Here is a 15184-nt window from a genome sequence, read left to right on the forward strand (position 1 = left end):
TATATATATATATATATATATATATATATATATATATATATATATATATATATATATATATATATTTTATCTATTATTTTAGAACCATACTGATTAGGTGAACATCTTATTTTTATGCACAATTGTATTTCTTAATGTTAGAATTTTTTCTTCCGATCCAGTTAAATGCAATTCATTCCTCAATTTTATCAGATCCCGAATATCTTGGGTAATTCATGGTTTTTCATTAGGTTTTTCATTTTTCATATTTATTATTTTTGGGAAAATTTTGCAGTGTTTTTCTTACATTTTCTTAGAGAATAAACTTGCCATTTTGTCACCATCAAACAATGAGAGGATATCACGCCAGTCACGATCTGTGAGCAATTTTCTGTAGAGATTTACTAGCTCTGGTGTTTAGGGCCTGTACACCACACCTTTTTTTTTTTAGGTCTGTTTGAACTAAACTGATTAGGTACTAACTGATTAGAGAATATACATTTTTGGAGAATATTTTTGTCCACAAATTAGGCTAACAGAGTTTTTCCTCAACACCTTTAACACCATCCTTTTGTTAAAGTTTTTCCTTTATCACCATCAGACAATGAGAGGATATCATGCCAGTTAAGACCTGTGAGCCATTTTCTGTAGAGATTAACTTGAGTACTTAGTTTTCCCAGAGCTAAAGTGAGGCCATTTATTGCATTTAATTTACTGCACGCCACCTGTTTTTTTTTCGGTTGTTCGCTTTTCAGCAGATGCCGCAAAATTGTGGGTCTATAATAGGTGACCCTGGTGAGCACAAAGAATTCAATCTTCTAAGATAATTAAATCTTATTGTGCAAATCTCTGTTCTTATTAAATCACTGATCGCAAGGGAATTAATATTCTAGAAGTTAAAGTGTCAATAGCGAGTAAATAAAGTAATCCGATTAGTAATAAATCATAAATGTCCAGTTATAAATTTTTGTAGGGAAATCACCCAGGTTGAAACCTTACTTTATTAAAAAGTTAATATCCAAAATGAAGTTTTCCCACAACGAACTCTCAATCAAGACTTCTGCTGAGTTTATTCATCTGCATTTTTTCTTGGTTCTCAGGCTTTAAATTATGTTATAGGTTCTGTAAAGGGTGCACATTTTTAAATTCAGGGATTTTCTCCAAGTGCTTTTTCAGATATTTTTATATTGTTTCATGATCTGAATAAATATATTTATAATGAACAACCTATTCATACTCGTCTGTTCATCGGTGAGAGAAATTATTGCGTGTTATTATTGCATTGACTATTATTATACTATGGAAACGGTATTTTACTGTAACTGCAAACTTGTGTATCTCTCCCTCAGCTTGTCCCTAGCAGTGACTTCTGCGGCACCATATATGTTTCGAATTATGGTTGTTTTGACGCTGGAAAAAAACTATTTCTGTTGTGTCTACATATATACTAGAGTAACGTATTCGGAAACGGATTCACCGACTTGGCTCAATTGAGTCGACTTACCAATGGCGAATTTGAGATAAGAATCTGGCATGAAATTACAGTTGTTTTGAACTCGAAAATTGCTAAACACTTGTTGGACTTCTTTGTTTTATATGTTTGTAAATGATCACGCTACTCAGTTGACTAAGTTGCACAATTTACTCAGCTTACCAGCATTACTTTTGAAACACGTCCTAAAACAGGGCTGCTCCGAGGCGTCTAATTACTGTTTGAATTTGTTTCTGCGTCTTGTCATTTAGATCCGAGTAATGCTGCGTTACTCAATTAATGAACCTTAAGGGTGTTTTTTTTTTCACAATTAAAAGACGTTTGGAAGAATAGGAAGATAGGTCTTAAAACCAATATCAGAGTATTGGGAGCTACAGTGATCAAATACGGTTCTGAAGGATGTGCGCTCTGAAAAAGCGAATAAAGACTTGCTAGATGTTTTTCAGAGAAATCGCCTACGTATTGTTCTTGGGTACTCGGATGAATGACCGAATTTCAAATAGTAGGCAGTACGAGAAGGGTGGTTAAAGCCCACTTTCTAGGGCTATAATGAGAGAAAGGTTGAGATGGTTAGGGCACATTCTGCGGATGAAAGATTGCCAAAGATTGTCCTTTTCGGGTAATCGTCTAGAGCTAAAGAAAAAGCAGGTTGTCCGCAGTTGGGGCGGGAGGATGTCATAAAGAAAGATTTAAGGGAAATGAGAACTTCCTGGGAGAGTGTAAAGAGGGAGGCTTTGACTAGATTGGGGCGGAGGATGAGCGTGCGTAGCTGTGCTGACCTAAGGCGGCTTGGTGCTGCGGTGATTTGTTAATAGTAGTATTAAACTCGTTATAGTAGGTAACGTCTACGTTACTTGATTAAGCACAGCTACTCAATCAGGACAAAATGTCTGTGATTGATATAAAATGGCTTTTAATGTTGCTATTAGAAGAGAAATTACTGCGAAAATCAGAACGAGTCAAAAATGAGAGTGAAGAAGAAAGAAACATTACGTTAGAAGAACAACGCCATTGCAATCTTCGACACCAACAAAATGTGACGCAAAACCTAGTACAAACCTAAAAGATGCCATAGACTGTGGCCAACTTGAGCTTGGAAGATCCTATGTTTGTCGTACTTTTGAATTTATATTCTGTGTTTATATTCGAGCAACGTTCAGGCTGCTCAGTAAGACACTTTAGTCAATTGATTTAACTTGCCAACGATAAACATAAAATGCCTCTAAAGCATTGCTTTTTTTTACTTGATGACACTGCATGTGTTGATCATCTGGAAGTACGTCTGTATTCGAATAAGTTGTACTTTACTCACCAATGGTAAATATGAAGTAACTTTCAAATAACTTTCGTTACTAAAGTAGCCAACACTACTAAGTTAAATTGATTTAGCAGCTATGAATTTGAAATAAGTTTCCAAATAAGTCCGTTTTAGTTTAGCTTGAAAATGCTATTTTTGTCTAGTCGTCCAATCTTAATTATTTCAGCCGCATCTCTTTGTCTTCTTTTGTGCTTACGAAGTCCATCCAACCCTGAATTATAGTTGATTTTGCCATATCTCATTGTGTTCTTCAAATGTTGCTAAGCCCAAAAGAGTATTAGCGTGAAGAAAATGCAAACCGTTCTTTTGCGAGTTAGTAACCTAAAGTAAAATATTAACTAGAGATGGCGTTTGTGTTCTGCCCAAGATTATTTGTTCCAGTTTCGAGTAATTTGTAAAAATAAAATAAAACCAAAGAGCCAATTGTTTATAGTTTATTTACTCCTTTAATAAATATTTATTTGAAACCAAATCTGTTGAAATTTACTAATGAATAGGTTGAGTTATTGTTCCAGTAGTTACTGTACACCCAATGGATTTATTCCAGTGTGTAGACTTTTTGGGAATGAATTTCCTCGACAAGCCGAGCTTATTAGCTGGGGCATATTGCCTGAAGTGCGCGTAAAAGCGAATTTCTGTATTGTGCTAATCACGAATGTTAATCACTCGTGCTAGTCACGAGCTACCCTTTGTGGGAAAATAGTTCTCCCCCCTTTTTTTCTTATGTGTAGGTAACTTTGAAGTTCCAAGAAGAGATTTTGATAAATCTGAAGCCTTGAAGCCCTGAAGCCTGAACAAGGAAAGTAACTGCATCAAATTTTTTCGTAATTATACTTCACCCACCACCCTGGAAATTCCTAAAATACATTATTTGTATATCAATAAAATTTGTAAAAAAGTTGTCCAGTGGGAGCTTTCAAAATCAATTCTAACGCAGTTTCTGATGCTAAGTGAGGTGGAAAAACGCCTGTTCCTGCTGTAAGTACGCATAAGTAAATCTGGCTTTAACCTTTGAAGAGAGAAAACACACAGAACTCCGTGAAAATTCCTGAAATGCGTTATTTGTAGATTTGTAAAGATTTACTCTTTTTTTGTTGCATTAATATAGACCTTTGACCCGCCTGTGCCTCCAGTTGAAATCTGGTTAAAATCCTTCACAGAGGGAGGGCTTACAATTATGGCCATACATGTAAGTTTATGAATCACTGATGTAGCCAAAAACTAATTAGTTAAGTGTTTTCGCCTTATGAGCTACCCTTTGTGAAAAAATAGTTCTCCCCCCCCCCTTTTCTTATGTGTAGGTAATTTTGAAAACCCAAGAAGAGATTTTGATTAAACCCTGAAGTCCTATATATTGCTAACAGGAAACTAACTGCATCAAGTTTTTCCGTAATTATACCTCACCCCCCTGGAAATTCCTAAAATGCATTATTTGTATATCAATAAAATTGATTTTTTTGTTGAATTACCTTAGACCTTAGATCTGTCTGTGTCTCCAGAGACTCCCAGAGTATCAAGAAGGACCTGCCCGTCTTCTCGCAAGTTTTCTGCTGCCAGTATATCCTCTCACTGAGGCTGGGCTGGGGTGTTTTGCTAATCTTCCCGCGAGTTTTCTGCTGCCAGTATATCCTCCCACTGAGGCTTGATTGGGGCGATTAGGTTTCGCAGATCTGTCTGGTACGTTTGATGCATGGCGTTTCTTGGTCTAACTTTGCAGTGTGTACCCGAGAGTTGCCACTGGAGCGCTGCATTCGGTAGTCATGGATTGTCCATACGTAGCACGCGGGTTTTGGTTATTCATGTTCTAAAGAACTTTGATGACTTTTCAAGTTGTAATTGACGTTATCTGACGGGAAACCAAACAGTGTTAGAGTTAAGTTCGATTAGAATATGTTCTTTATTGTTGCAGAGTTTTAGCGGAGACGAAATCGTTCAAGAATCCTGTACGAAAAACATCTTATGGATGTGGAGTTTTTTATGTTTGCTTATCTTTATCATTTTCCTGGAAATTGTTGTTGTTCCGGTTGTCAAACTGTTAATTTAGAGGATACGAAAAAAGGTCATTTTGTGAAAAAGCAAGGGTGTCAATTGGGGGAGGGTGGGGGTAATTAAGGCAACAGTATAACATTCAGATTCAATAAGTGTATTCTTTTGGCCTACAGTTTATTAAACAACCATACAAGAAATCTGTAATAATTTTCAGATTTTTTCACTAGAATTTTTGCCCTCTTTTAGATTTAAAAAAATACTTTATCTGGTGTTTTCATTGAAAAAAGCCTGTTTTCTGGTATCCTCGTTCAAATAATCGGGATAAAATAGCAAAATTGCCCCCATTTAAATTTTGAAAAGCACATAGCCTCCATCCCCCTACTTTCTTGTGAATGGACGACAATAGGGGAAACGTGTTTTGTTTGACTATGCCTACCTTTTTTTTTGTCATAAATAGCACCTGCTATATTTTGCTACTCAAAATGGAATTTTTTCTAGCACTAATATAATCAAATTTTCTGCATACTAATTGTTATAGTTGTAGTATTTAAATCCACTTGTTTTTTCCTGAATATAAACTTTGTATTTTAAGCAGTACTTTTTATCACTATTTTACTTACTACGATACAGACGAAGTTATTTCTTCCTTAGATTTCTGTATTAAGAACAGTGAGTTTTAATAAGTGACGTCCTCTTTTCATGGTAAATGATCAGAATTCTGACTCCCAACTGTGGTATGGAATAAGCCCAGAGGTGGAGGCTGAGGATTGGTATGAGTCTGTTAACCCTTCCTTGTTTTATTAGATAATACTGTTTTTACATCCTCCCCTAAAATAAAATTTAAAGCCTCCTCCCTCCCCTTCCACTTTCTGAAAATTTTTAATTCGATCCCCCTGCTGTGTGATAAACCTGAGTACATTTACCAAAATACGTAATTAGTGACCTATTTGTCAAACCTAGTGACAGTATGTTAATACTGAGAAATATTCACTTGCCTTTGGGCTTCAGGTACTCACCATGGAATATCAAGTTTCTGTTTTAAATTGGCGATTGGTGGGAACTTAGGGAAGCTTACCGATTCTATACAACAAGATGCTTCAGCATCAGTAGTGGTAATTTTAACGGCATCTGAATCATCATCGTAATTGGGTATGCTATAATATTGCCTCAAAAATAAATAATATGAATTTTCTTTAAGTCTTAAGTGTAAAGTGTATCGCGTCTTTGTCAATGAGTAAAATCAATATTGCTTTTTCCGCCTTATTGACAGGGATTTTTACTAAATCGAGCAAATACGGACTCCGAAAATATATCACTCTTAAGTGAAGTGCTTGGTTTTAGTATAAAACCTTAGGGGAAGGATAATTCTTCCTCGTGTGGGACATGACGGGGATTCTGGAAATACTTGATAGATTAGTCAGGCTTTGTCATCGAATTTCCTGAAAAAAGAGGGCTGATTGATTTAGTGATTTAGCTCTTCCTTGTCAAATAACGTGTAGTTTCAATGTCAAGACTTTCTTGTTTTTTGATTGATCTATTTTTTGATTTTTTTGATTTGTTGGTTTTTCGAATTTTTCGATTGATTTGTTTTTTGAATTTTTTGATGATTTGGTTTTTGAAATTTTTGATTGGTTTATTTTTTTGGAATTTTTTGATTGATTTGTTTTTTGAATTTTTTTGATGTTTTTTTCTTAATTTTTTGATTGATTTGTTTTTTGAATTTTTTGATTGATTTCCTTTTTTTAATTTTTTGGTTGATTTGTTGTTTGAATTTTTTGAGTTGTTTGTTTTTTGAATTTTTTGATTAAATTGTTTTTTGAATTTTTTGATTGATCTGTTTTTTGAATTTTTTTATTGATTTGTTTTTGAATTTTTTGATTGATTTGTTTTCTAAATTTTTTGATTGATTTGTTTTTTGAATTTTTTGATTTGTTTGTTTTTTGTTTGTTCGGTCTTTGACGAAATCAGGTCTTCCCCGAATGGATTGAAAAAACTGGGGGTTGTTAGTATTAGTAGTTTGTTGATTCTGTTAAGCAGCAAACTCCTTTCGAACTATGCTATTGATTTGTTGCTGATAGTTTTTTGACAGTATCAAATTACTTAGATAGCATGAATATTTATTAATTAGAAATCAGTTCGTTCGTTTAACATGTTTTTTGAATTTTTGAGGAGGTAATAAAGCAAAAGATGATCTGCTTCTGAAGTTTTTTTCCAGGATATATATGCTAAATGAGTTTTCAGGATTGAACTTTTATTAGTTTAAGGATTCCTGTAGTCTAACTCGGAGAAGAAGTTTTTCTTCGCATGCCCAGCAAATTTAAGTTTAGGGAACGTTTGTCTTAATTCAATAGAATTACAATCGAGGTGCGATATTTTCATAAATAAGTCAATTTGATAAATAAATTCTGGGTGAAATAAATATTACTGAAAATCAAAGGTTTGGTATATAAATAAATTGTGCATTTTAATGAATATTAAAATGTATACAAACCAATTCTTTTTCATAAACGTTGATGAAAAATATTAAAAAAAAATCTTTTCACTTTAAGATAAAGCATTTGTCGAATAAAAACTAACGATATCACATCTTAGGGAATGTAAGTAAGGCTAAGTTGTGATAAGAGATGATTAATTTTGATAAGTGAAAACGACCGAGCGACGGCACATTCTAAATTCTGGCTCTCAATTCTCATGAAGAGTTTGATATATTAAATCATTTTGCTAGCTCCAGCGTCGGCTGACCGTATCAGAGACATAGGGTCTGCTATCGAATTCTCCCTGGGATCATAGGGTCCCACTATAGGCATATGGTCCACTATCGAATTCTCCCTGGGAACATAGGGTCCTACTATAGACATAGGGTCCGCTATCAAATTCTACCAGGGAATATAGGGTCTCACTATTGACATAGGGTCCACATATCGAATTCTCCCTGGGAGCATAGGGTCCCACTATAGACATAGGGTCCACATATCGAATTCTCCCTGGGAACATAGGGTCCCACTATAGGCATAGGATCCACATATCGAATTCTCCCTGGGAAAATAGGGTCACACTATATACATAGAGTCCACTATCGAATTCTTCCTGGGAACATAGGGTCCCACTATAGACATAGGGTCCACGTAGCGAAATCTCCCTGAGAACATAGTGTCCCACTATAGACCTAGGGTCCATACATCGAATTCTCCCTGGGAACATAGAGTCCCACTATAAACATAGGGTCCACATATGGAATTCTCCCTGGGAACTATCAACCATCGAGAGCTTTTGTGAATATGTGGTTCGACTAGGAAGTTTGATTGAAAAGGCAGCTGAATTGGACGCCACTGGGTCGGCAAGGCTTTCAATCAAAGCGGGTAGTGAGACAGGAATTGCCCTAATAATATTTCCTTTGAGGTGATTTTTAGCTTGTACCTAGCAGATATGCTGGAATTTTTTTTAGGGACAGTCCTTTCCTAAAATTTAAAAAGAGTTTCCTGCTCCGTTTAATGAAAAAAAAAAAAAACAGAATTCATCCTTTCTTACGATACAAGTTTCATTAAAACTAAGTATTTCTATATACAGCACAAGGTAAAATAAGTTAAATGGTTTTTCTGAGATTTTTGGGGAAGTTGGTATCGCCTTTGGTTTTCTGTCGTTTATTCCGATTTTTATCCAGGCTCTACAAGTTAAGACAAGCCCGCCCAATCAATTCCAATTTAATTAGTTGCGATTGATTAAACACTATGTAATGATGAGATAGGATGTACCTTTAAGTTGTAGAATCTCCTTAAAAATGGAATTGCTTCGTCTTCCTAGAAAAAAAGAACTTTACTTTAAATACCCATCATAGTTAATGCAATAGTGTTGATCTAGTAAAGAGAGGACATCTTTCACGTGTTTTTATTTGCTCTCACCCCAAGATTTTTGCTTTGGACTGCAAAGTTTTCAAAAACAAAGCTTGAAAGTGTTTTTGAGCAGCATTTCTCAACCAGTAATACGCATAACCCTAGGCAAGAGCATACACAGGATTGTTTGGTGAGGGGAACCAACAGTAAATCACGTTTCAATTTAATTTAATTATAATTATAATTAAATTAGTATAATTAAGTTAATTAATTAGAAATATAATTTCTATAATTTAATTAAGAAATGCCCAGATTCGGGAAGACTTACAGTGTAGGGGACCTTCCTCCCCAATGGATATGTTCTTGCCCTAAGGATACGGTAAGAGTCATGCCGTATTACTGAGTGATGTAAGTAATTATTTGGTTCATGAAGATTTGACGTCTTCTACCTGCAAGGCAATTGGTTACACTCTGAAGTATGATTCTCAATTTCCAAAATGATTTTCAAAATGCCTTTCTTTCTTACAATTTAGTTCTCGGATAATTCCTTCTACTTGCCGTAGACCCGTTGTTTTGTTGTTCATTTTCAGTTTTCTCCTTCTTTGTTTTTTTTTGTGGGGGGGGGATGTTTCAAGTTATTTTTTGGATGTTTACGTCTTTCTTCAGGATCAGACACCCGCCTTTGCATAGCTCTCAGTACGAGTGCTAGTTGTGTCTATCATTGTCTACATGCTTATTGAACCAGGATTCAAAATCAATTATCATGGTTACAGCGGTAGCTGCAATCTAGTAGAGCTTTTGTGAATATGTGGTTCGACTAGGAAGTTTGATTGAAAAGACAGCTGAATTGGACGCCACTGGGTCGGCAAGGCTTTCAATCAAAGCGGGTAGTGAGACAGGAATTGCCCTAATAATATTTCCTTTGAGGTGATTTTTAGCTTGTACCTAGCAGATATGCTGGAATTTTTTTTAGGGACAGTCCTTTCCTAAAATTTAAAAAGAGTTTTCCTGCTCCGTTTAATGAAAAAAATAGAATTCATCCTTTCTTACGATACAAGTTCAATTAAAACTAAGTATCTCTAAATATGGCACAAAGTGGAATAAGTTAAATGTTTTTCTAAGATTTTTGTGAAAGTGGGTATCGCCTTTGGTTTTCTGTCGTTTATTCCGATCTTTTATCCAGGCTCTACCTCCCAACCAATTCCAAATTAATTAGTTGCATTTGATTAAACAGTATGTAATGGATGAGATAGGATGTACCTTTAAGTTGTAGAATCTCCTTAAAAATGGAATTGTTTCGTCTTCCTAGAAAAAAAGAACTTTAATTGAAATACCCATCATAGTTAATGCAATAGTGTTGATCTAGTAAAGAGAGGACATCTGTCACGTGTTTTTATTTGCTCTCACCCCAAGATTTTTGCTTTGGACTGCAAAGTTTTCAAAAACAAAGCTTATTGAACCAGGATTCAAAATCAATTATCATGGTTACAGCGGTAGCTGCAATCTAGTAAAAAGAGAACCACAACCCATAGTAACCAAAAGTTAAAAAACACGTTTTGAAAAAAACTACCTTGTCTAAATAAAAATTGATATCTGACCCTGACTCAGGAATGGTAACTACTATTTCGGTTCGTCTTATTAAAAGTTTATTGCGAAAAGAAATTTATGGTGATTTCAAAAAAAAAAGTCTGAAACCTCTTGAAAATGGTGTCCGATCAAAATTAAAAGCGTATCATTGAAATCAGCTTGGTCGAAAACCTTATATTAGGAAATTACAGTTCCCCCCCTTGAACAACAAGGAAAATTACTTTTTTGCATCGGTAACACTGATCTGTCTCCCGTTGTTTTTTTTTTTTTTTTTCTTCTTTTTTTTTTTTTTTTCCAGTAGGCCTAGTGGGCTACCAGAACATCATAGAGTGATGCTTAATGGCTCATTCAAAAGCTATTTCTCTAATCTACGTGCTTTTTATAAATTCCACCATCTTAAAGTACCATATGTCACTAAAATATCACTTTTTGTGCTAATTCTAAAGGGGTGGGGCTAACGGGCTACCAAAGCTTATATAAAAAATATTGCTTATATTTACGTTTTTCCTATAAAATTCACCATCTGCAAGTGTCAAATGGTACTATTTGTGCCATGTCTCAAGTGGAAGAGCTGCGGCTAGTTGGCATCCAGAACTTCTTAGAAAGATGATCGATAGTTCATTTGAAAGCTATTGCTCATACCTACGTGCTTTCTATCAGTTTTACCATCCCTAAGTGCCATATAGCACTAAAAACGGCACTTTTGGTGCCATTTCTTAATTGGAAAAGCTTGGAAGTATAAAACGGTACCATTGTAGTAGTTATGATCCAAAACTTTAACTGAAGATTTATAAGAACCCCTCTCGTATACACCCCCTCACAGCCCCCTTAGTAAGTCTCATTAGTCCGTTGAGAGAATTGACTATGAACTCTTTAATACGGTCAGCCGACGTTGGGGCTCGCAAAACGATTTTTAAAATATCGTATGTTCTTAAGATGAAGAAATTCAAAGAAGAACAAATAATTGAATCTCAAAATTCCAAATGACTATTCTTTGACGTACCCCCTACCCTCTTCCTGTTCGCGGAAGTTGAGCTTCGCCAAATATTTATTTAATGCTCTCACTCTTTATAATAGTAGCTTTTATTAACTCAGTGCTTTATAATAGCCAATTACAAATGTATTTGCTGAATAAGCTCCAATAAGTATGCTTTTGGTGATGACATGGTTCTCCATAGTCTTTGGGAAAAGGGTTGCAAGTTACACAATTTGGTCCTACAAGAACAAATAGACTGAATTCGATCATCAGCCGCCGCAGTTCAGTTACTAGTGCGTTAAACTTAGAATCAGAATGGCAAGGGTTCTATTCCTTGATCAAGCATTTTTATTTCAATCGTGGTTTTGTGCCTTATGAAAGATTATTTTTCAGCTAATTCACTATTTTTGTTTATTTTTTTGTGAAATTGTGACATGTTCCATGCACTGTTTTTGGAATAAATTACACCCCGGATTACCTATTACACCATTTCCTATTACCCCGGAAAAACCTATTAGTATTTTTTTTCTATAATATTTTTCTGGTTGTCAGGTTACTTTCCAACTAAATAAAATAATAAATAAAGATCCTCCAGAGCCGTTGCTGACGCATAGGGCGTCGAATCGACGTTTCAGCTGCTGGCTGTTTTTACAGGAACAAGTAGCAAGCTTGTCGCCCAACCTTGCTGCGGCGGGGATCAAACCCTGGGCCCCGTATTGCCAAGCAGAGCACCAATCCACTGCTACAACAGGTTACTTTCCAACTATATCTTGTTTATTGTTATTCCATACCCGTATGTCTAATGTTTTTTGTTGTTTGTCAGGCGGGGGGGGGGGAGATGTTTAGTGAAATAAGTTAAATATACCAACATTTTGCATAGGTTTTGAAAACCTTAAAAATCTTCTTAGAAAAATGGTTACTCCTTCCTAACTGACGATGTTGCCCACGTTCGAAAATCGTGCACACCATTTTGTGTACCATGGATTTTTCTACATTTTGAAAAACGATCAGAAATCAAATAATTATTTTTCAACTGAAAGTAAGGAGCGACATTAAAACTTAAAACGAACAGAAATATTCCATATATGAGGATGCTGCCCCCCCTCCCGGAAAAAATTAAAAAGATCATTGTAGTGCTGATCCTGCATTAAATTTAAATTAAAAACGGGCAAATATTAATTTAAAAAAAAAAAGTTTTTTGAAGGAAGTAAAGGGCGGAGATGAAACTTAAAACAAACAAAAAATATTGCTTCACAGTCTATCTAACATATATCAATAAAGCTATGAAAACTAAACCAAATAATCATATTTCCCTATGTTTCTAGGATTATAGAAACTAGTCCTTTACTGAAAACACAAAAAATATAGGAGTTTTTGGACAGTAAAATTAAACCGATTAATCCCATTTTTTAGAGTATACAAATAAAGCATTTTTTTTTAGCAGTACTAAAGTGTATTTTTACAACTTAAGATTGTTTATTACTCACTATTGGTATTATAGCTTGTAAGACCAAAATAAAATGTTACCTGATAAATCAATTCAATATTTCTGTATGCTGATCTGTGACTTTGCGGTTATTAAAAAAGTATTTATTTTTATGCTTATGTTTTTAAGATAACTTTGATTGTATCCTGAAAGCTACTGATATCACAACTGGTGTAAGACTATGAAAAGCTTTATATATTAGTTTGTTGTTGTCAGGCTGCGTACTCCCTTTTAACGAATAAATCAACATTCTTGTTTTGTATACTAGGTTTCTGTGTTTTCAGTAAAGTGCTAGTTTTCTATAATCCTACAAACATAGGGAAATTTGATTATTTGGTTTATTTGTACGAGCTTTATTGATACATGTTAGATAGACTGTGAAGCAATAATTTGTGTTCGTTTTGAGCTTCATTTCAAAAAATAACAATCATAATCTTGGCCAAGTCTAGAATATATGGATTTTCTTTTTTTTTTTTTTTTTTTTTTTTTTTTTTTTTTTTTTTTTTTTTTTTTTTTTTATACAAATGAAATAAAGGAAGACATCGGTCATTGTTGGTTAAGGATAATGACAATAGAAGGCACAAAAAAATTCAAATGACGATCTGTCCTGTATTTGGGTGGCACGCATCGATTCTTTTTATTTATTTATTCCCCCCCCCCCAAAAAAAAAAATAATACAGAAATCAAATACATCAACAAACGAAATAAAACAACTGATTTTAATCAAACGGAATCAAACATCAAAAAACGAAACAAAATAACTGATTTTAAAGGCGCTTTATAATATAATTGAATAAATACGTAAAAAAAACGAAATTAAACATCGAAAGAATGATCAACAAATGAAACAAAACAAATAATGTAACTGAATAAATACGTAAAAAAAAAAGAAACACGACGACATAAAATCAAACATTATTTAAATTCTGGAAAATTTTGTTGCGCATGTTGTGGCGTATTGGGGATATTTTGATGAGACAGCGGGAGGGAATTATGAACTTTGTCTTTGAAAGGAAAGAGTCTTTATGCCTTTTACCTTGTGCGCAAATTAGAAACTAATCACATAGGATTGGGACTTTTAGGGGAGAAAGATCGTTCTTATAGCGGTATTCTTCTGTTTCGTTATGATCTTGATCACTCCTTTTTTTTTACCGCCTTTATATCTTCGTTCAGTTAGTCCGTATTATGCGCTCGTCAGAACCAAAAAGGGGATGCATGCTCAAGAATAGGGCTTATGTACGTGATGTAAAGAGTTTCTGACTGAGATTGGGACAAACCCAACTATCGCAAACTACTAAGTAAGTATAATGTTTAACCAAAATGTCGTTTAGCTGGATTTTGAGCTACAAGAACAGAGAAAAAACATATTTTCTTCCATTGACAACATGTAAAGTTTTCGTACCAAAGTTATCCTTCGGAAAAACAATATCTCTGGTGAACATTTTTCTATCGTTACAAGAATTTCTTGTTTTTGTAAAGATTGAACCATCGAATTTTCCACATTCCCTAATATAAAAATATTGGTAATCGATCATTGGAGAATCTGAAACACGGAATCGTTTTAAGAATGCGATCTGAACTTGACTCAACTGCTGCCCAGAACAACTCGATTTTAGATAATTTCTTGTGAAACATTTGTTGACATATGTTGACAAATATATGAAATGACTTTCTTGGGTTAGCTTGCAATAAAAAAAAAAAAAAAAAAAAAAAATAAAAAAAAAAAAAAAAAAAAAATCCCAAAGCGACTGTTTTAAGGTGATGTTTTAATTGCCATCAATAGTGTCAATTCTCAATTCTGCTTGGAGGACATGTGCAAATGTTTGATACTTATTGACAAAATCACATTTTGAACCTGATGACACAAAAACAAAAAAAAAACAGATGTCCGCTATTATGGAAGTGACCACTTTTATCCTGGCAGGGGGAGGTGGGTACAGTCGTGATTCTTTCTTTATAACCACTGCTCTATAGGATCTATTAATATGTACTGTTTCCTTGCTGGGATCTATTTAAGCATAAAATCAGTGAGATCCAGCCCTTTCTGGAGTTTTCGTATTCTTATTTATTTGTATTTAATTGTTTTTGTAAATTTTGGCTGTTTTAATGCGTAAGATACCATAATTGCAGAAAACAGTCAACATTCTTGTAGAGGGGGGTGGGTTATTTTCAGTGGCGTAATTTTGTCATAATCCTGGGGGGGGGGGCAAGTTAGAGCCAATTTTCCGAAATCTAGTGAAAATGACCGTAAAAACTTAAAATGAGTTATATAGTAAATGCAACGTTAAATTAAAAACTAAATTTCAAAATGAAAACTCAATACATCTCATACCATCTCAATAAAACTCATATCATCTCAATACATGCCAAAATAGTGATTCGTAAGTAAACTAAATTAAAAATGAAAAACTAAATTTCAGCTGGAGGGGGGCAAGCTGGGGTCTAGAGTGGTAAACTGAGGCCAGGAAGGGGTAATTGCTCCCCTCCTACTGCCCCATAGCAAAATTATGTCCCCGATTGCTTTATG

At 34.5% G+C, this 15184-nt stretch overlaps 1 protein-coding gene across 3 annotated transcripts in view; it reads left to right on the forward strand.

The window, feature by feature from the left end:
* Positions 1–15184, forward strand: part of LOC136043983 (coiled-coil domain-containing protein 50-like) — a 200203-nt gene that overhangs the window by 22333 nt on the left and 162686 nt on the right. The gene's annotated exons all lie outside the window — the stretch shown is intronic.

This window comes from Artemia franciscana, chromosome 1 (genome assembly GCF_032884065.1).
Source record: "Artemia franciscana chromosome 1, ASM3288406v1, whole genome shotgun sequence".
Lineage (NCBI taxonomy): Eukaryota > Metazoa > Arthropoda > Branchiopoda > Anostraca > Artemiidae > Artemia > Artemia franciscana.